This window comes from Protopterus annectens, chromosome 2.part0 (genome assembly GCF_019279795.1).
Source record: "Protopterus annectens isolate FY-2018-M chromosome 2.part0, PAN1.0, whole genome shotgun sequence".
NCBI lineage: Eukaryota > Metazoa > Chordata > Ceratodontiformes > Protopteridae > Protopterus > Protopterus annectens.
Window position 1 is genome coordinate 1,474,453,054 of NC_056728.1, and position 21,445 is coordinate 1,474,474,498.

Genomic DNA, 21,445 nt, shown 5'->3' on the forward strand with positions numbered 1-21,445 from the left:
CTTCATAGTGGTGAAATTCAAACATAATATTGGTTAATACAATAGACTGTCTTAGAGATCACCTTCCAAAGTACATAAACCTGCCCAGAGCAGATTTGTCCATTGTAATACAGGTTTCTGAATCTCATTCAACATATGAAATATTTGTATGTGCATCATATAGCTTGAAGCTTTTGCCCCATTCCTAGAGTGCAGATTACAATCAACATACATAGTCTCTACTTTATTTCATGATGCTTTGTAGATTCAGGTGTTTAGAATTCAGTGTATTAAGACTTACAAATGACATTCAGCACCACAGTTTTATATTTCAGAGTGGACTCCTTGTTAAGCAACATTAAACATAATTAGGTACCTGCAGCCTTTGCTATTAATAAACAAGTGACTTTTAGACCCACACATTTCACACATTCTTGCCTTCTATTACATTTAACACCAGTGACATCAACATATCAAACTAACAACACAAGTACTCATAGCAAAACTGTAAAAACAAAATATTAAATATGGGTCGTTTTAGTTGAAGCTACTGTAATACCTAGAAAATTAAACACAATCCTTAAATATTTCTCTTGTTTGTTTTTATTAGCAAGGCAGCAATATTCATTTTATTAACAAGTCAATGATTTATAGGCCCAAATTTCCCACATTACCCTTTGACTTTAATAATGTGTATACAGATGAATTCCGTAAGTTCAGGCCATTTTCAGTCTTCACATTTTGTCATTAGATAGTGTTTGGTATTTTGATTATAGTATGTTGTAATACTCAAATGCCCCAATGCTTGCCTTATTGCAGAACAGTATTACCTAGGCCACTATCTTGCTTTTGTGGTAACTTGCAAACAATTATCTCTTCTCAACTGCATATAACCTCTTCTCCAAGTCATTCTTTATTTATCCACAAGTATCTGCTTTTTATAGTTCAACATTCTTTTTACCAGTTTGATCCATCTGGGTTTCACTTGTTCTTATGGAAAGTTTTTATATCTTCCCATGGGCTTCAGTTTTGTACTATCAAATGTAACCCCCCCCCCAAAAAAAAAAAAAAATTAAAATAGTTGGGAATGACAGTTTAAATTTATACCTCCCCGATTTACTTTCAAGTTTCAAATGTCTCGTCTCAACAAAACATAAATAATGTTTTAAAGTCATGTGGGTATAGGATTTTTCCTCAGATGCAGGTCTCTTCACAGAAAGTGCTATCCCCATTGTCATGCATTCCATAGTATTTAGTTTTATTTTCTTTTTAGTCAAAATTGTCCCTGGTTTTCCATATTTGATTTCAGCCTCTAATATTTATAAATGTCTCAGCTGTGCTATTCCAGGGATTCATTCACAAAGCCAATCCGTGCTGCCATTTTGTTTTACATATAGTCCATAAAATTCATTTCCGTGTACCCTTCAAACTCTATCAAAGGTTAAATTCAGTTTTCTTTCCTTAACTTCAGTTTCACTTGGTTCTGTATCTGATCTTTTTTTTTTTGGCTTGTTTCTGCTGTCTTATTATGAAAATACATTTTCTGTCTAGCTGGTTTAGTAGTCATCAACTGGTCATTCAGATTCTCAATGACTTGAAATATGACACATGTAGCTGCATCTTGTAGTAGTCAACTAACCAGTCAAATTACCAACTCAGTCTGTATGTCATCCAGACTCCAGACTGCTGGCTACTTCAACACAATTCAGTTACAGAATTTTTCTTAACTCTTTAAAGCATTGCATAACAGGGCAGTAATAATCTGAATCACAACCACCTTCAACTTCATAAGATTGTGATCCCACTAAGCATCCATTTTCTCCTCACTCACTGAGACAAGACACCTTTACTCATTAACACACCCAAAACTGGAACAAAATCTAATTTATCTTAAGTAATAAGCAGCTGTAATTTCTCAACTGACCCTGACGGCAATGCTAGGGGCCATCTTCAATGAATAATATATTAGAATGGTGTTGGAAAGAAAAAGAAAGCTAACTGATGATGAGTCTGAATACTGGTGAGGTAGGGCGTAGGGATGCAATTTGGCACAGCAAATGTGCAGCCTGTTGTTGTAGAATTATTGGGAGTGGCTTAGGAGAACCACCAGATATGATGTGACAATCAGAATATATACAAGAATACCAAGCAGAAAGGAGTTCCACCAATGGGTTAAAATGCCAGCTGCCAAATCATTTTTTTAATTTCTCCAAATCTTTTGGTTTTCTCCAAATCTTTTGGTTTTCTAATACCATGATGGGAATGGACCCCATTCCTAAGTCAAAGTATGATTAAAGTTCATGAAATCAGTATTGTTTCAGTCTATTATGTCAGCCAAAAGTGTTCATCGCAGTACTCGCGATGTGCCAAGTAATGACTCCTTCTGCAATTCATACGTGGTTACATGGATTGGTAACATATCTAAATACATTTGCAGATTTTTTTATAAGACCCATTGTTCCAACTACTATTGGAACTGTCTGGGTATCTTTCTTCCACATTGCTCTCATTTCTGCCTGCAGATCCTGATAGTTTATGACTTTGTGTCTTTCTGTATGCAAGGCACTGTAGTCACTGAGTGTAGCAATTTCAATGATCAGTGTTACTTTTGTTTTCTTTTCTTGGACCACTGTATCCAGTTTTCTGGCAACTATCTTTTGAACTGTTGGAAATGGGTGATTCCGTGTGATATAAACATCATAATTTTCTGTAATGCTTTGGGGCTCATGTTTCCAGTGTTTTTCAGCCACTTCAATACCATGATGTTTGCACAATCCCCAGTGCAACAGTCTTGCCACATTATTATGCCTTTCAGTATACAGTCCTTCTGCCATTAGTATGTCAGAAACAGCAACAAGGTGTGCCACTGTTTCCAATTTGGTTTTGCAAAACCTACATTTGTCTGTTTCTCCTACACAGCTGAGAGAGTGAAGAGGTGTTGACCAATGGAGAAGGATATGGCTTGCTTTGATCTGGATATGAAGTAGACATCTAATATGCATGGGGAACCAATGGAACATCCACAGATCTTTGGTGCAATGTAAACAGAAAATGATGAAAATAACAAAAGTTACAAATGGCAAGGATGTGCCTGACATGTTTTACAAAGTGTTATGCAGTATGCCCATTTGGTAGGACAAGCTTAAAAAGAGACTGTCTTTTTTAACGCTTGCTTAAAATTTTGAAACATTTTTCTTTAACTCTCTCTCTCTCTTTGGTCCTGTCTCACTTCTAGGGTTTAATAGGCAGATAACAGGTAATGGAAGCAGGATTATGAAACAAAGCTCATTTGCATAATAATGTTCAAGTATTTTAAGAAAAATGGACCACACCTAGGTATAGATGGAGTAGAATTATCAGCTGACATTGATGGCATTGACATTACAGAAACATTCAATGAGGACACGTATAGACATATACACACATATCCTAACCAATTGCCTAGCTTATCAGGAGTACATTGTTAGTGTTCTTAGATAGCACAAGGTTTTTCTACACTCCTCATCTTTTTGTATTAAGCAAATAATTAATTATTGACATTCACTATTCTAATACCTTTATTTTAAAATATAAACATGACCTGGCAGGCTTGTGCTTCTCTGCCATGTCCATTCTTTTAGACAGCAGCTGTTTTAGATAGACAATCAGCCTTTACCTTTCTGTGCCACAACCCTCTGTGCACATTCTCATAACATCTCAGGGCCCATGTAATTTCTTGGCTATAAAGTATATTCCTAGTTTGGTTACAAAGATCGAGGCAGAGTGAATTGTTGTACACCTATGCCTTTGATATGAGCCCATTATCATATACAACATAATGAAATGATAGCTTATCTAGCAATTACACTAGCAATGGTAGATGAGGAATGACATCAAAACTCATACAGAGTTGAACAAGTGATATAGTAGAACGAGCCTATGTGCTGTATGTAATGTCTGATGCCCTGAAGATATAAAAAATATTTATGCCTGCCAAACTGCATGAAGGAATTCTGTATAAAAACATAACAGTGTACATGTTAAAAGTAATAACTGCAATGAAAATGGACGGGATTTACTCTGAATATTACTGAAGTTTTATTTTGTTATTCTGGCAATTGAGCCACTATTTGGGTTTTCCCTTACATATTCATCTATGTCAGAAACAGCTTTGCAAAATCAAACATTGTAAAATGTGATTGAAAACAAGCACAGTAACTGTTAAAAGTTTTACTAAGGAAATGAAATGTAACTTGTATTCTTTTTTTTATTACTCGGGCCCTGACCTTAGACCATTCAGAATTTCACATAACTCAAAGGTTAATTGTATTTATTGGAACAACTGCCCCACTGCCTTAGCCCTTAGTAACAATTATATATTTCACCTGACCTTTGTCCTAAAGCTTTTTAAAGTGTCAAATCCAAAGTGGAAATTGGATGTATTTGAGTAATAGGAGTAATATGTAGGGTGTTAAACTGTGGAGATTAGAGCAGAGACATTGCAAGCCACTAGATGACTTGAAATTTATTCAATAAAGTAAGAAGCTTCTGAAAGGACTGTTTGAGTTAGTTAGGTGATTTATTTGTTGTCATTCCTTACTCTACACTAATGTCCCATTATGCACGTTCAGTGTTTCAGATGTATTACATTACTTGTTTGCATTGTTTGAATTTCAGCTAAAATATTGAGCTTTGTCTTACTCTCAGTCTTATGATGTGTTTAGCTGGTGTTCATACTTGGGGCTTTAGATAAATACTCTATAAGGACTTACATATTTACATTTTTTTGTTGTTGGTGTTTCATAACAGGCACCACAGGAAAGAGATTATGCATGCAGAAAGTGTGCAGGGAGGTTGAAGATAACAAATGATACATCAAGTGCAGCCTAATGTGGTTTTACTGGAGTAGAAACAGTGGTAATAAATCACCTGCCAGTGTTGATAATAAAATACTGTGTCGGCCTCCATCAGCCATAAGAGAAAGGTTAAATGTTATTTCTCACAATAACCATGTGGTCTTCCTAGCTGACACCTCTAATACCAAATTCTATCATTATTTTCTGTGGAAAGAATTTGATCTTTACTCTTAATAGAGTATTTTATAAATCACCTTGTTTGCAAATCCCTGCTATGACTACACTATACCTTTTCTCATTTGATGGTCAATATATCACATAAAAATAGGTTTTCATTTAGCTGCAGGAAGAACACATTATTTAGAAAAAGAATCAAATGTACAACCATAATGTACATAACTTCCCCATGATTTATTGCATATTGTCACACAAATGTTTGGTTAATTTTCTGCTCACAATCATAGATATGAGAGTCTGTATGATTTAACCCCCTGGAGCCTCATAGCAAAAACAAAAAAAAAAAACACTGTACTGCTACTCTGACTACTAATTACCTGTCATATTAGAAAAATGTTCAAAAATAACAGGTGAGGCTGTGCTTCTAATCCATGTATACTGTTCATTTACTTTTTAATATTCATTGGTCTTGGGTATTTTGTCCAAAACTGGAGTTGTTTTTACATTCTTATTTTTTCTGCTTTCTTTATTTTACAGTTAACTATAATCAATACTTGAAGCATTTTTCTAGGCACCATTCACTTTTATATTGTACTAAGCACTTTTTCTCCAATATGCTTATCAGTTTAATTCTATTATCTGGTAATTGATCAGTTTTGCATGCTAATTGTACTAAACTGGTTGCATTCAGGTTAGCAAGCAATATTTTAATGTGGCTTAACTAGAAATGTCAATGTTATTTTTACTGTCATCTGTTATCCTTTATATCTATCTATCTATGTATTTATCTATATAGAGTGAAAAAGAAAGAAAATAACACCTCACATTACCACTAATTAAGATAGCTTGGACACACAGATATACCAACAAACACAAACACACACACACACGCACTCACAGCACTACAGCTATGTCCTCACTTAACCATAGCCTATGTCTAACCCACCAACACTTACATAAACACTCATACCTGGTAATGCTAAAACCTTCAGAATATCTAGATATTTCAGTATTACTTTCCCAAACCAGCACTTACCTTACATGCAAACTTTGATGTATTGTTAATTTGAAACGTTAAAACTTTGATTAACAGAACAATCAACCACATTTTTACAATCATTCACTTCATCAATCAGCAGCTGATTCGATCACATAAATGACACCTATATATACAAGCGCATGTGCACATGTGAATGGTTATATGTGTGTGTGTGTGTGTGTGTGTGTGTGTGTGCATGTGTGCATGTGTGTGTGTGTGTGTGTGTGTGTGTGTGTGTATGTGTGTGTGTTTCTGTGTGTATGAGTGCATGCATGCATTTGTGTGTGTGTGTGTGTGTGTGTGTGTGTGTGTGTGTGTGTGTGTGTGTGTGTGTGTGTGTGTGTGTGTGTCTGTGTGTATGTGTGTGTGTGTGTGTGTGTTTAAATATCATCTTGTCAGTAACTGATTTCCGGGACTGTAACCTTATATACATTGTGTTGATTTGGCTCATCTGCAAAGGAATTTTCTGTATTACTTTTGAGCCATGACAAATCAATATAAGTTATGACTCTTTAAAAGGTTTGCACTGCTTTTATTATTATATTATTATTATTATTATTATTATTATTATTATTATTATTATTATCATTATTATTATTTGCTACAGGCACCTTCCTCATTGACTGAGAAGATCCATCACTTATTAGTTTATTTCTTCCCCTTACCGCTGTCATTCTAGGATGAGAGAAGAATGATAAAATCTGGGGATCATGTCATCATCTTGCAGGGTTTAAGAAAATGTTCAAAGCTCATATCTCTCTTTTTCTAGCAAAAAGAAATGATGAAATGCCTTCATTGCTGGGGCCTTTTAGAATGCAATTCCACACATCTTTACCCCTTTGATAGGCTAATGCTTCTCTGAGAACCTACCTGCAATCCTAGGCCTTTCCCCATGTAGAGCCCATGTGGCTGGACTTTGTAAAGAGATTCCCTGAGGATGGTTAAATTGGCATCTACCATTCACTTCAATCCCTCTTTTATTGGTTTCTTCAGCATCCAAGCTACTAGACAAACTAAAGGCAATCCTATGAACAGCCATCGTTTAGTAGGCAAGTAGGAAATAAAAACAAATTACCAGGTCTTTTTTTCATATCACACACACAAACACGTACACACCCACACACACCCACACACACACCCACACACACACACACACACACACACACACACACACACACACACACACACACACACACACACACACACACACACACACACACACACAAAACACACACATGTACAAAGCCTGGCTGTGCTTACCTGCTGCAGCAATGTTAGTCCCAGCAATAAGTGTTCTCCAAAAAATAGTGTGCAAATTCCTCACTGCTGTTTTGAGGTATCATGGTAGACCCTGTCTTTGCATTGCACTGCTGTGCTACTTCAATTCCAGTGTAGTGCATGTGGACTTGTCTAGCAAGGCTGCTTGCAGTGCATGTAGACCTGTCTAGCAAGGCTGCTTGCAGTGCTGCACTACACTATAGTTTTGCTATCGCAGGCTTTGATTAGCTGCCATAAATCACGCTAGAAAGAGGATTTTGCAGGACACTATGTGTGAAAAGTAAGCATCCGAAATTTTATCAGTTCTGATATGAGATCATAGTGAAGTCTTCCCCAGATTATCAGAGATAGGTGTTACATCACCCACATTTGCTGTATGCTAGTCACACTGCAGTTTAAATATAGGTAATGAGAGGATGTGGACAGGTAAGATGTTTCCTGTGAAGCTTACTGGTATGGTTTCAAGCTTTATATACGAATGGGCATGATATATGATTATACTGATGATTCAGTGGATCGAATAACACCCTGAGAGCCTGCAGACTAAGCTAGCAAGGGTAAATGATAGAGAAACAGCAGTATATGATAGCTAACATAAAATTGTTTTCAGAATGCAAATTATACCACAGTACAAAAGGAACTTCATTCCTGAAGTCAATGGTTTCCAAGCTTTGGGAGGGGAGGGTACATCAGGTGATAACGGGCATCAAGAATATGCAAGAAAAGGATTGTACAGACAAAAACAAGATTGCAAATGGTTACTAAATCCATTTTGGAGGCATATTTCCATGGGCAATCAACTTAGGTTAGATGGTTGGCATATCTTTTCACAGACCAACAAGAAAGCTTAAGAGGACTTTGGTCAAATGGTCTCCTTGGTAGAAATGCATTTTATAAAACACATTATGACTGCAGGCAATGGTCAAGGTTGAGCTATTTTACAAGTTCAAGCAACATTTGCCAGCAAGGGTGGTAGAGCTTTACAGTCAAGCCTAGAACCAGAATGTGCTTTCACATTCAAGCAGAAATAAGACAATTATCTTACTGAGTAAAAAAGGAAAGCCATTTATGGAGCTGATTAGTTTTATCCCATATTTTCTGTTGAATCTGGATGCCAGGATGCCAGGATCCCAGTGAACATCCTTGCCCTGTGATTGAAGTCCTAACTAACCTCTATGATGCATCTTTGTAGATGTTCGTAGATTAGTACTAGGCCAACTATCATTATGTGTGATTTTAAGCCTAGCCAATTACCCCATGTGAGAATCAAACTCTACACCACATTGTGTCTGTAAGGCAGGCACTGCAGCCATTATGAAACCATTATGCTGACCTCCCACTTGGAATAACGTGTATAAGCAAGGCTTGGCCAAATTTGGGAGGTGACAACCCTGGTAGACCAGTTCACCTCTTAGAATACAATAATGCTGAACTGTTTTAAGTCCAGCGTCTTTGTTCTTATTCTTATTGACCAAGGGGCATATATTATTCAAACAATGATATTTGGAGATTTTATTTGGAACAAAAGTTACATATTTGGAAAATTAGACTTACAAGGAATAAAGTAAATTAATTAGAAAAAAGGTCCAATTTTTTTGATCTGCTGGATGAGAGTAACTCCTAAAGCATCTTTCCCTAACTAGAATTAAAATGGTCAAAATGAAGGTCCTTCTAAATTTTTTTTATCTTTGCAGAAATATCCCAAGCCTCTTTATACGTAGACAAGTGGACAAGTTGCAAAAATGATTCCTGGATTATGTTTGGGGTTTGTGAAAACCCAAACTGACACATCAAAAATAATGTGCTCCCTAGAGGATGGGGACTTAAAGCCAGACTTATTGATATAGGATGTATCCACCTCTGTAAATTAATTTATAAGAACCATGTGATAATAGGATCATAGAAAGTTACTAGGCTAATGGCTGTAGGGCCCTTACAAGATTTAGCACCTAATGCCCTTGTCCAAGAGGGACACAGGTGGAACCCCAGGGGTGAATTTATGGTTTCCCATCTAATCAGATTGCATTTGAAGAGGGCCAATGAGGTGCTCTCTTTGACATGAAGTGTGAGTCTGCTCTAAAGGTGTGGTAACTTCTGAGAGACAAATCTGTCCCTCCAGCAGGTTCTATTAATGTCACATACCAGGTAAAGATCTTTAGAGCGAGTAACCCATATACCATTTGACTTGTGGATATGCACCATTTCCAATAAAGCAGGGTTAGAGAGTGCCTTATATGCAAGGCAGAGATCACCTCTGAGTAGTCTGTACAAAACAGAATAAAGTGATAGTGATTTCAGACAATCCACATAGAACAGATGCTGAAGACCTTGAATTTTCCTTGAGAGGAACCTTTGTGGTTTCTCCAGTTGCTGTAGATGCTTGGAAAGGTACATACCAAAAGGGGCACTGTACTCAATTATTGGCTTGATGAGGGAAAAGTACTAGAAGGTTATAATTTCATTTTTACTGGAGACAATGCCCTTACATATGAAATGAGCAATATAGAATGCCCTTCTTACTACTGCGGACACATGGTGATCAAAGGTAAGATTCCTGTCAACCTGTGTGCCCAGGTCTCAAACCACTGAGTGTATACTTAGGATGCTGCTATTCTTGTGGTAGTTAGCAGGAACATCACTCTTACTGAAAGGGATGATACTATATTCTTTGCATTGAGTTTAAGGCCATGACTTTGGCACCAGTCATTTGTTTGTTTAAGACTCTCTTTTAGAATGTTGACATCATTTGGAGATTCTATGACTGCTCCCAGTTTGCAGTCATCAGCAAACATTGTCAGCCACAGACCTTTAGTTTTTGCTTGTAATTCAGAGAAAGAGATTCCAAACAGTAGAGGTCACAGGACTGATCCATGTGGAACACCACTAGTTACAGGTCTGCTGTTGGATATGGATTCCTCTATTTTAACTATATGTGTTCTATTAGTGAGCCAGTTAGTGACTCATATAATGATATAAGGGTTGATACCTAGTGTAATTAATTTGTCAATGATGCCTGAGTGGGGGATAATGTTAAAAGCCTTGGCTAAGTTTAGGTAGGCTGTATGCATATATCTCCCTGCATCCAGGGCCCTGGTGACTGTCTCAAAGAAGTTTATCAGGTTTAAGAGGCATGGTCTCCCTTTGACAAATCCAAACCGAGTACGGTCAAGTATTTGGAGATTACCTATATCTTTGTTAATAAAGTCCATGGTGATTTGCTCCATGGCCTTGCAGATAAGGCTAGTCAGTATAGGTCTATAGTTCCTGGGGTCAGTGGAAGCACCACCTTTGTGCAAGGGAATAATGGTGGCTATTTTCCTTTCAGCTGGTTCGAAGCTGGTGTTTAGTCTATGACTGAAAAGTGTAACCAGTGATGTTGCTAATTCTTTATCTCAAATTTTTTTTTTTTATTTTTCAAATGCATTTGAATCAATTCCATAGTATTTATACATAACATCTTAAATAACTATGTACACTATTTACTTAGCCTGGCATTATAACAGATCTTAATGTATACAGTTCCTTTATAAGTATGTCCAATCCATTATCAGAGTGTCTGATCAATTATTGTATAGTGTCAATCAATGATAAGACTTTTCCCCAAGGATTGTTGATAAATGGCTTTGGATAAATTCTTAGTTCTTTAACTTAATTTCCAATAATGCTGTGGTCTTCAGTAGGCTGTAGAAGTCTTCCAAAGTTGGGATAGTGTTTGTATTCCATCTTCTTGTTATACACTTCCTTGAAATTGCAAATATAGTCCATACTAGATACATGTTTGATCTATTCAATTGAGGACCTTAGTTCACATTTAATAATACAAGAGCTTTAGTTAAATAAAATGATTCATTAAATAAAGCTTGTAGAAAGTTATTAATACCATTCCAAAATGGCTTAATTTTAACACAATCAAAAAAAAATGCGGTTCCAATCTGCATTGTGTACTTGCTCACATCTTCAACATATTCCTTTTATGAAATAACTAATTTTACTGATTCTGTTTGGGGTTAAGAATGCTCTGTGCAAGCATTTCCAATTAAAAACTTTCCAGTATTGTGTAAAGGATGTATATTTTATCGATAATAAGATATTTGTTTTAATATCTTCAATTAACTGTATCGAGTGTCCTTTTGTTATATATTTCCAATAGGCTTTGGGTGTTGTTTTATAGTTTATCAATATTTTGTAAAATTTTGAAATGCTGTTTCCCATGTCAAAGTCATTATATATGATTTCATATATGTATTTCGTAAATTTAGGTATTTCTTTAAATGAAGAATTGTTAATTAATCTACTTAAATCTTGAGAATATGACAGAATACTCTGTAAAGTTGGCCAGTCCTGTTGTGGAATTTCGTATGCTGTTTTTATTACTTGCATATCTAAAACTTTTTAGTTCTTTGATACATTGGAGCCAACAAACAAATCCTTTCTGTTCCCAGGAATTAATAAATTATCTATATATTTTATGTGGAAAGTTCTTTGTGACTATAAATGTTGTTAAAAGATCAAACCAGATTTTTAAATCTATATTTGCATTAATAATTTTCCTAAATGAGTCAATGTAATAATTAATCATGCGAGTTTTAGTTGGCTTAGTTATGTCATATTGCATACTAATACATAATATGTGCCATGGCAAATTGTTTTTATCTGTTATTTGAATTTTTTTGTAAATCAAATTCATTTATTGATATTACAGTTAGTAATTCTTTCCAATTTGTGGAGTAATTTGGACGTATCCAATCTGAGATTGTTTTGATATTGATGTTTTTTATATATGTTGCTATATCAGGAAAGTTTAATCCTCCCTGTTTCCATGGTCTAATATGATGTATTAAAGCTATTCTGTTTCTTTTGGGAAACCATAAAAAATGTATTAGGCATGAATTTATTTCTTTAAGTATATTCCTTTGTGGTAACAGTTGTATTGTCAAGACTATATATATGATCTTGGGCAGTAAAACCATTTTTTAACTGTAGTCTATCTTCAAATGTTAATATTATTTTGTTCCATTTTTCCACATAGATTTTAATTGTATTGATGATATTATTGTAGTTTTCTTAGACTAATTCATTATTATCCTTGCATAACTCAATTCTTAGATTCTTGTTTCCCTATGATGTGATCCCCCTTAGTCTGCATTTATTTTTTTTATTTAAAAATAAAAATGTTGATTATGATTTATTGAAATGGAGTCTTGAAGTCATGTGAAATTCAGCAATTAATATATCTAATTCTTTAATGTCACTTTTGTATTAGATAATGTTAGTAATATGTCATCAGCAAATAGCATTACTTTAGAATTTATATTGTTACAAACTGAATCTGCCAATATTTCAATAGCCAGAGCAAATAGAATCAGTGACATGGGAAACCCTCGTTTAGTGCCTTTTGTTATATGTATAGATTCAGAGGTAAAAGGACCTAACTTGACATACATTAAATTATTTGTATATATATTCTTTAGGAGATGAACAAACGATGCAGGAAATTCAAATAGCATTAGGCTTTTGAATAAATAGTCCCAATTTTGGGAATCAAAGGCTTTCTCTATATCTAAGCCAATTATGAATGTTTCTTTATGTTCTTTATTAACATAATCTATAAGAGAAATTATCCTTTTAATATTGTCATGTGTGTGTCTATGATATATAAATCCAGTTTGATCATTATTTATTGTTTTGGATAGCGATATTTTAATTTTGTTAGTTAATATCGCCATAAATATCTTATAGTTATTATTTAATAATGATATAGGTCTAAATGAGGTAGAGAGGTTTAGGGATTTGTTTTCCTTTAGGATTGGTGTGATTAAGAAATATTTCCAAGTGTGTGGTATTAAAGCTTGGTACTGAATTTTTAACATAATTTTATGGAAGAGGGATAGTATCTTTGAATGAAAAAGTTTATATATTTCCATAATTATGCCATCTACACCTGTGCTTTATTATTTTTAACCCTCTTTTATTGTATCTGTAATTTCTTTGTAGGGTATGGGTGCTTGCAGATCTAGTTTTAATTTTTCTGTTTTTTTATATTAGAACATTTTTCATCTAGATTTAATTGATCAATATGTATATTTTCTTTTTGGAAATGTTCCATATAGTGATTTCTATAGGCATCAAGAATGTCACCTATATCCAAGACATTTTTCCCATTCTTTTAATGGAAGATACTTTTAATGTTATTAGCTTTTGATTGTATTTTGATCTTGTGGATAAATTATGTAGATATTTGGGGGAAGTGCTCAAGGTATTAATTTTTAGTTTTTCTAAAACTAAACTAGTTTTATCTGTTAGAATTTCATTGCATTTATTGTTTAATACTTCTACTTTATTTTTCATCTTCAAATGAGTTTGATTTTTTTCAGCTTTTACTGACAAAAGTTTGGATTGTAGATCTAATAATTCAGAATCCGATTCTCTGATTTTTGTTATACCAAGTTAGGGTTTTACCATATATGTAAGCTTTTAATGAGCCCCATATAATTATTTTATTTATCTCTGTGGTGTAATTAATATCTAAGAAGAACTGTAATTCAGATAATAACCAGGGTTTGAACTCCTTAATTTTAGTTATATATGCTAGAATTCTGAAGTTAAAGATTAATGGTTTGTACCCATTTTGAAGTTTTAATATCAATGAATTGTGGTCTGAAAAGGGGCAGGGAGTGACGAAGAAATTAATGATTTTAGAGTGTAAGTAATGGACAGCAAATATTTTATCTATTCTAGTTTGGATACCAAATCTGTGATCTTGACGGGAAAACAACAAAGATTTATCTTCTTTAAATTTGAAAGTCTCTACAAGATGAAATGATTCTATCCACTTGGTTAAAACTTTTGATACAGCACATGTACGCAGCGGTCTTTTATTTGTAGTTTCAGAAATATCAAATATACAGTTAAAATCTCCTCCTAATATTAAGTTGCCTTTATAATTATTGGAAATGAAACCCAAGTTTTTTTTTTAACAGTTCCTGTTCCATTGCCTGGAAACCAGTATAGATTGGCTAGGGTTCATATTCTGTTATTATATTTAACTATTACCAATGCCATAATGCTGCCTTCTTTATCTTCATACTTATAAATGATTTCTGTGTTAATCACATTTGTTTTCCATAAAATTGTTACCCCTTTTGTCTTTGTCTTATAAGTGGATTGTGTCACTATCATATATTCCTTAAGATTCCATTTGTAATTGTCATTTGTTTTGAAATGAGTTTCTTGAAGGAAGACAATTTGTGCTTTGTTCAGTTTTAAATATTTCAGTAGATTTGATCTCTTGCTAGGTTTGTTTATTCTATCGGTATTTAAAGATAATAAAGTTAAGTACATCTTAGGTTATTTAGACTGTGTATTTTTTTTGTTTTATTGTGACTATTAAACATTTTCCTCTGATAACTATAAAGTATATGTTTGAGCTTTTAAAGGAAATTATCAGTTTTATACTTTGAGTGTTTACCAATAAAGTAATGTTTTGGTCAGGAATATTAAAAATGTTTTTGTGAAATAACAAATTTAAATTAATAAATGTTAACAAAACTAAGATATGCACTAGCCATGGAATGAAAATCATTCCTAATCTGATGGATAAACCTAAGTCCCTCAGATTTTCACTCATGCCTTGTCTGTCCAGAACATCTGAGCTCCATAAATTGAATAATCATATGGATAATATTTGTAATAGGAATAAGCAATATTTATGTTATTTTGAACAGATATAGTACTATTGAAAATTAGACAGAATTCTAATACAGTATAAATGTCTACTTATTGCATAAGAAATTAATATTTACATGAAAGATATATGACAAGCAACTCAATCATAGTAAAGTAGGATGTATCATATATAAAACCTCAGTAAAAGATTATAGCACACAGTTATTTAACATATTCATCCTTATTGATGAAGCCTTTCAAAACTTATTACTTAATAAAAATGGATGGTAATAATATTTATAACTAATGTTTATAATACAATGTATTTTACTGGATATATTAGAAGTTATATTTCATTGTTTGCCAGAATTTAAGTAATCACTTTGCTTGTTGTTAACTTACTTAAAGCATCAAGTTTGTTTTATGTGAACGTTGATGAAAGTTAGTGCATTTTAATTATCAGTGCATCCCCTCTTCCCCCATTTCCTACACATAAGGATTTTCATATCTGTCATTTTGCATTACAAAATGAGTGAAATTATAGGTTAAAAACAACAAATTCACTTATTGTGATTAATGATTACATGTTCCTTTTCCATATTCATAAATTGCCACTTTATTGTATATACTGAAAGATTTTAGATTTAAATGACAACATTCTATTTTGTATAATCAGCAAAGGTTAAACTGAGTGATTATTGGCAATTTAATGCTATTTGATCAGAATGTGATTGTTACATTCTGTGACATTCCTTGTTCAGGCTTCTGTTGTTTCCCTTGAACAACTCTGTCAGTTTGATGTCATGTATAAAACATTAGTTACCTTGGTAACAGCTTAAGTATTATGTATGGTCAAGATGGGTTACAAAACCACAATTTAAGTTAAAGCAATTATACGACTTGTTTTGCACATTTACTTATATGAGAAAAATCATCATGCTTTCCCTTGATGTTTAATATAGTGTATGTAATTTATGACAAGTTAAAACAATAGTGTTATTATACACAAGCCCACATTATTAAACTGTTTATTGTCAATTTAATACTATTTGTTCAGAATATGATTGTTACATTCTGTGACATTTTAACTTCAGGCTTCTATTGTTTCTCTTGAACAACTTTGTCAGTTTGTCATGTATAAAATATTAGTTACCTTGTTAACCGCTTAAGTATTATATATGGTCAAGATGGGTTACAAAAACTACAATTCAAGTTAAAGAAATTACATGACTTGTTATGTATATTTGCTTATATAAGAAAATTATCCTGCTTCCTCTTGATGTTCAATGTAATGTATGTCATTTATGACAAGTTAAGACAGTAGTGTTATTATACACAAGCCCATGTTATTAAATCCTGTCTTTAATACCTAAATTCAGCAGACTGCTTCATCTTATATGACGATTATATATTTTATGTCTAGATTTACTAAAATCATACATTACATAACTATTGTGTGTGTGTGTTTTTTTTTGGCTGCTTCTTAGTTATTTGAGAGACCACAAGCTATAATGCTTATTCTTATTATTAGCTCCTTCCAAGCATCGCTATACAGTCAATAGACTTTAAATTATGAGACCCTTCTAGTTTCTTATTTGTTATAGGTATATTTCCATCATTACATACACACATATCAGTACTTCAAACACGAGCAACAATGCCCATCCTGTTTTGCCAGAATACCATTCACTAGTTCATGTGGAGTGTTTCCAGGCTGTTCTTAAAATATTCAAACCAATATTTGCCCTGTTCCATTTTACCAGCTTGTTTCATCAAGTGGCCATTCTGCCAGTGAACCACTCAACACACCTTCCATTCCCTCAGATATTTCCACAAAGGAAATCGGATGACTCTCTAGCACTTCCTGGCAACCCCAAACACCCCTAGAATCAGCTATTCCCATATGCCCAACACGTCAAAGCAAGCTCACCTCTCAGACCACTGCAGAGGGTACTTCACAAGACCAAGTGTTCTTAGTCTTTGACAATAACTCAGACTTCCACTCTTTTGTAAGTCCTTAATGTGTTTGGACCAAAATACATTTTAAATATAAAATTGTGCTTATTATTTATTTATTTGTTTGTTTGTTTATTTATTTATTATCAAGAATCAACTTAATGAGCTAAACAAAGTGTTGGGAGATCATCAATATGTGTACATGTGGTTTAAAACAGCCCTATATATATATATATATATATATATATATATATATATATATATATATATATTTTTTTTTTTTTTAAACCAAAAACTTAATTGCCGAGAATCATCTCAGAGGCTCCTCAGAGCCATTAAGCATTATCGTCATTCTGTCTCCATTACCATAGCAATCTGGGAGCATCTTTTTCTGTTAGTGAGTCTGTGTACTGCTTACCAGAGGCTTGCAATGCACCTGAAGCAAAACTTCACTTCACTGCAACTTCATGCCTAAATTCCCTCCCTTTCAGCAAGGTAACAACCAGGAAAAGAACGGAGATCAAACAGATAAAAAAACTCCCAACATGCTGCCACAACAAGAGATAACACATTCTTCCAGCCTTCTCACATCTCACTCAGCAGATGTATAAACAAACTATTCCCTGCCAAAATATCCCAAATCGCAGTTTTATCCACCCCCTTCCCCTGGATCCAGGCTAAAACACCAAATGTCTCTTCCTAATACACAAGCATCAGTAAACCTCTATCACAAGCCACAACCCACAGCTTCCAGTAGATGAACATGGCAACATACAACAGCTGCCAGACACGGCTGCATCCACGTACATATCAGGACTGATCAAACAGCACTCGAAGCTATGATACATGCCATAATTGATATTAACTATGTTTAGACAGATTAATAATGACATTTGTACTAGCTGCCAGACACAGCTGTGTCCACCAACATCATATCAGGATTGATCAAACAGCACTCGTACTGTGATACCTGCCATAACTGATATTAACTATATTTAGACAGAATAATGATGACATTTGTACTAAGAGCTAGCTACTATTATTTAACCAGTATATACATGACATTTCTAGGGTGGCTGTGGTGGTACAGCAGTTAGCATTGCCACCTCACAACAAGAGGTTCTCTGGTTCAATTCTCAGCTGGGGTGCCTTCTGTGCGGAGTCTACATGTCCTCCCTGTGGTTGCGTGGGTTTCCTCCGGATGCTCCGGTTTCCTCCCACATCCCAAAGACATGCTGTAGGTGGATTGGACACTCTAAATTGGCCCTAGGCATGAGTGTGTGTGTGTGTGCCTTCTGTGGAAGGTTGGGCACCGGGCTGGCAACTCGACACCGTAAAAACTCCACTGCCAATCATGAGTGGACAAGGTGATCTGCTGTGGCAACCCCTAACCGGGAAAAGCCAAAAGAAGAAAAGATATACATGACATTTCTAAATCATACTTTAACTGAAGAAGGCATTAGTCTCCATGACAGCATTTTTTTTCAAAACACTCTACTGTTACTGCTATTATATATGATGTTAATTTGTTACATTTAAGTCTGAACTCTGATGAATGGTACCTTGTTGAATTAGATAATTAATTACTTAAATTATTATAAGTAAAATTAATGAAAAATGAACAAGATAAGTATTCACTGAGTTCAAGTGGGGGGATAGAAACTTCTATGTTTGTATTGTGTTGCTTTGTTTGGCTTATATATAATGTAAATTGTAACCCATCTTGACCTACCTTTTGAAGAATTAGTGGACTCTTTGAACCTTCTGAATAAATCATTACTGTTTCTCAGTTGTTTAAGAAACCCCCCTTTTTTAAAAAATAAAAACAGATGACAAGTCATGTACCATATCAGTTGATACTTTGAGAGATGTAATTTTTTTGGGGCATCTATCTTGGAATCAGTTTTTTGTTTCTTCTTTCTAGCATCAGTCCAATGATTTGTTTCTTTTATTCTTTTAAGAGTAGGGGCCATCCATTCCATTTCTTCTGGGATAGACACTATGTTGTTGTTTTTGATGAATATAGTAGCTTCTTCTAAGTCATTAAAGGTTCTCATCTCATTGGCAAAAAGTATTTTTATTGGCCAGACTTTTTTCCTTTGTTCTAGTATTCTGGAAGAATAATCATTGCCAAACCTTATCAGGCTTTGATTGCATTTGAAGGGTGATTTTCTCCAAGCAGATTTTAATATCAGTTTGTTGTCCAGAAATGAAAAAAATGTTATAACTATGGATCTAGGTGGAGTATTTGTTGAGTTAGAAGCAGGTTTCCCCAGTGCTCTATGTGCCCTTTCAATTCCAAATGAAAGTCCCTCTTTGAAGTCTAAAAAATCAGGAATCCAGGTTGTTAAGAATGAAGTTATGTCTTCTCCTTCCGTGTTTTCAGGCAGACCAAAGATCCTTATGTTGCTTCTCCTTTCTCTGTTTTCTAAGTTGTCTATTTGTTAAGCAGCCATGTATTCTGTTTCAGTAGAAATTTTTTTGGGAATTCTTCCTCTTTGAGTATCCCTTCAGTGTCATTTAGAGAAGTCTCTATATTTGTTATTTTTGTATGGTGTTGCTGTAATAGTTCCTTAAGAGTGTCAGTCTATTTTTGAGAATTTAATCTGTGGTTTTCTAAGACATTTGTAAAGCCATCCATCTTCAAAAATAGTTCCTGTAAGGTAGATGTCATCAATTGCAGTTCTTATTTCAAAGCAGCATCTGGATGAAAATTCCTTGAGTTGTTCATATTCAGTGACTCAATATATCTCCAAGTTACTTGACATAAACATATTTGTATATCTCCGCCAAAATTGATATTTATGTAGTTTAGTAGTTTATCTATAGATTTCTGATGTTTTAAACTAATGTTCCTATATTATTATACTAGTTTATGGAGCTCTCAAAATTCACTGCTCTCAGTTGGCCATCTAGGCTCCACCCTCTCGATGTTGTAATTCTTGTTGGAGCTCATGTAGGATGTAGCCTAGGATGTTATCAGGTCCCATAGATGCTGTGTTTTTGGCCTTAGAGAAGGCATTTATAACCTGCTCTTTAGAGATTCAAAGTAGGGGACAGGTGATAGGGATGTCATGGGATACATGTGGTGGGGACAGGGGAGTAAAGTTTTCACATAATCTGTCAGCCAACAGGTTATCTATATCCAAAGGCTCAGTATATGTGATATTATTAACTACCAGTTTGGCACAAATTTGAGCCTTTCCTTTTAGGTTATGGATGCAACTAAAGAATGCCTTATGTCTGTCCTTAATTGAAGAAGCTAATTTGGATTCATAGTTTGCTTTGGAGGGCTTCATAAGAAGTCTAATTTGCTTGTTTAAGCTGAGGAGGCAGTGTTTCCGGTTTAGCACTCACTCCCTCTTATTCTTAGACAGCAATTTCTTATTATTATTGTAAAGCTTGTTAATGGCAGTTATCCACCAGGAAGGCTTTCTCTTCCTCGAACAGCTTATTTTGGTCCTATCACTTATGGCTGAGTCAATGCAGTTATACAGGTATAAAACATTGGTGTAGAACTCAGCATAATTACCAGTTCCATTGGGGAGGGTACAATAAAGCTGTTTAAACCATCTTGTAAGAGGTTATAATCTGCTTTGGAGAAGTTTTTTACTTTAGTTACTGTGGGGGGGAGTCAGGTGTGATTGTTACTTCAAATGAGACTGATTTGTGGTCAGATTTCACCAGGGAAGACCTCATAGTGGGGGTGTTACAGTGATTCCCCATATTGGTAAGAACCAGATCCAGGCAGTTTTAAAGATTGCTATGTCTGAATGAAGAGGTATTAGGGAAAAGCTACCTAGTTCACATCTAGAAGGAAATGAAGGAATAAATCTAAGACTGTACCAATGGTATAACATGGTATATGCTGTGCAGTGAACTACTGAAATAGTTTTGATCAATGGTTAGCATTTGGAGTTTGACTAAAGCACTTCTTATAAAGGAGACAGTGTGATGGGATGAGAAAATGGAAAAAATAAATCTTATTAAAAATGGGGCAGCATTTTATTGAGGTGTTTTGTAGCGTAGCACCTCTTGCCCTACTTTTAAAGTCTCTAATCCATAGATGCCACTGCATGTCTATGTAGTTATGAATATAAATTAGCAAAGGTAGAAACACGTGCTTGACCATTGACTACATTATTCAAGGAGTTTTGGAATGTGTTCATGTTTGGTATCATCCTGTTTAGTTGAGGACTGTTTATGAGCTCAGTATTGGGAATGTAGAAATCTATGTATTATTTTTTTTTTTACCATATAAAATGGATTCAATCATACAGAGTCTGAGCAGTGGTCCAAATGGTTTTTAATATTGTTAATAAATGATGCTGCTATTGTATAAAATTTCACATAAATAACATTAATAATGCACTCTATTTTCTGGGATACTCTGAGATAACACATTATTATCTCACATAGCTCAGTATATAAATATCAGGTTTATTTTTGTGAATAAATGCATTTTTTTCAAAATTCTTTTTATTTAAAGATTTTATCATGTAGCAAAAAACATTTT